The following is a 2785-nucleotide window of genomic DNA, read 5'->3' on the forward strand; positions in this document are numbered from 1 at the left end:
AGTACGTACTATTATTTATCACTGCTGAATAGTATTGTTATTCTATGGTGAAACAATTTCTCAAAATTTTTTGTATTATTTCTCAGAATTTCTATAAAAAGTTTGACTAATTTCTTAGACTTTTTTAGTTTATTTAGACGGAAACATTTTTCAGAAAAACTCAAATAACAATTAAATTATCCAGAAAGTTTTATACATAAATACTCCCAGCAAACACCAAGTAATTTACATATAACATATCAAAGTTATATTGTCGAGTGGGACATTACAACTAACAAGTACGTTACATGTAACTTGGTGTTTGCTGCAGGGTTGAATTGTTCTGAGAATCCTCATTCAATTATTTTTGAAAATATCTAAGAAATTTTACATATTTTTTCAAAATTCCTCAGAAATCAAAAATGAGAAATTCTTAGAAACATTCTGAGAAATTTAATGACATTTGTCTGAGTTTTTCTAAAAATCGTTCCTGTTAATTATTCCGGCCTATATCACGTACTATAATTATGTACATACGTGTCTTCTTTTGCGACACGACGAAAGAATTATTTATCAAGTTTCCGTATGCAGAGCGATCAGGTCGCAGGATATCAGGGATGCAGTAATTAAATAAAATAGTTTCGTATTATCAAAAAAGAGTACAAATTTTATTTCTAGTATAATGCCATATATACGTGTATACTGAATTATATATTTTAACGTCGTAACACAAAATCATATTAAAGTTAAAAAGAACAGGCTAAAGAATAAGTTAATGTAAAAGTGATCATTTTATTTACTAAATAATTGCTGCAGTTACACAATACTGATATATTAATTAATCACGTTCAATATTATTTACGAGGCAAACAATACAATATTTATCGACATTATCGTATGGAATCTGTACATATTTGGTATGTAACATGTCAGGAAAGACAGCGACGACAGAATCAGTCATGCGAGTAATGTGAAAAAGACGATTCGATGAAAGTGTTGGATTGCTTGTTTTACAAATTTCCATATCAATGCAATTAAGAATCTTTCCAATAATAACATATCGTAGATAATTGTTTGGCACAATACGGACACCAAAAATCCCGGATATTACTATGAACATACCATTCTGTAATAATGCTGTACTATTTTGTCGCTTTTGAAGTTTTTCGTAGTTGTCGGCATGCCATAATACGTTTCGAAAAATGAAACGCTTATAGCAGTCACTCTCATTTAGAATATTGTCATGTAAAAGAGCTTCTATACAAGTCTGCTCCATTAACGTTAACGCCTTTTGAATCGGCTTTCCAAATATTTTTAAATAAGGTTCGTGTTCCAGATAATTTTTCGTATGATACACTCCACTCATTTTATCATATAAAATTTTTGCATCTTCGAAACAATCGAGTTTTGAAAAAATACCTTTAGACAAGAATCTTCCACGCGTCTTGATCTCATATACAATTTACATATCTGTTTCGGAACAGCTTGTGAATTTCGAAACATTTGTCTTAGTACTCCATTATAGTGTTCATAAGGAAAAGTAGATATAGCCCATAAAGCCCCAAATTGTTTAACAAACTCTGGGATATGTAACAATAAATGTACGTTATACTTGTAATATTCTAAGCCATATAAGTTTTCTATTTTAAGCACAAATATTTTCAATGCACATTCAGCGATCGAAAAATCTACATCATTGATTTTTTCTTGTAAAAATATGTGCATACTAAATATAAAAAGGAACCAGTGTTTCACATATTGTAAGGGCATTACATTTTGTAAACAAAAAAGGGAGTAGTAGAGCAAGAAATGCTTCCATTCTGATGCCTTCCATATATTTCTTTCACTGATAGATCTGGGCGTACGAGTAATCTCACATGGTGGTTTTATTTGCAGGAGTTTCTCGTCAATAACATCTACTTTATTTCCAATGTACCAGTCTTTTTCGTGATTTGACGAATTAAACCAAGCATCCGTAAAAGTTTTACATACTTCTAATAAAACGGCATGCATATAGTCAGGTGTAAATGAAGACGTAATGTCAAAGACCGGTAACAGCATTAAAACCGATGGCCCTTTCACACTGTGAGGTGTAGTTCCAGTTTGCACAGCAGTTTCACAATCTACTTCATGTTGGCGCAATGTACGTGGTTCCTTTACACAACCGGGATATACTCTTGTCATTCCTCTACCGACTTCAACCCGACTGTATACCTTCATGCAAACAAAAACTGCAGCCAAATTTCCCGTTATACTGTTTTATGTTTTGTAACAAAGGTCGCGCGACAGAATCTACAGGAGACGCGATTGTATGTACTCTGATACGGATTTCTTCTTCGCCTGCCACGTTACGTGTAATACCTACTTCATGCAAGGAGGTCAATTCCTCGATGAGTACAGATAAAAACAAATTCATATCAGGTTTTTCTTTACTATACCACAAACCGCATAACATCATATTTTTTCTTCTTTCTCTATACGGCAATTCATTCACCATCATCTGTATAGGCCACATAGATACAGACGATGAACGAAACACTTGAACGCCATCAGTACTGATCTGCAGCGTAATATCATGTAATTGAATTACCCTAGCATTTTTTAGAGATGTATAAAACTTTCCACAAGTTATATCAGAATAATTATTGTTTTCTCTTTGAAGCATAGCATATTTGTTGCTATTTACAAAGTCACGCAACTGCCCAATCAGCACACAATGTTTGAAAAAATATTTTTAAAAATATTAAAAAAATATTTAAAAAACATTTTTAAAAACATTTAAATAATGGGTTAAGTGCTCTTTTTT

This window comes from Wasmannia auropunctata, unplaced genomic scaffold (genome assembly GCF_000956235.1).
Source record: "Wasmannia auropunctata unplaced genomic scaffold, wasmannia.A_1.0 LD336103.1, whole genome shotgun sequence".
NCBI classification, from domain to species: domain Eukaryota; kingdom Metazoa; phylum Arthropoda; class Insecta; order Hymenoptera; family Formicidae; genus Wasmannia; species Wasmannia auropunctata.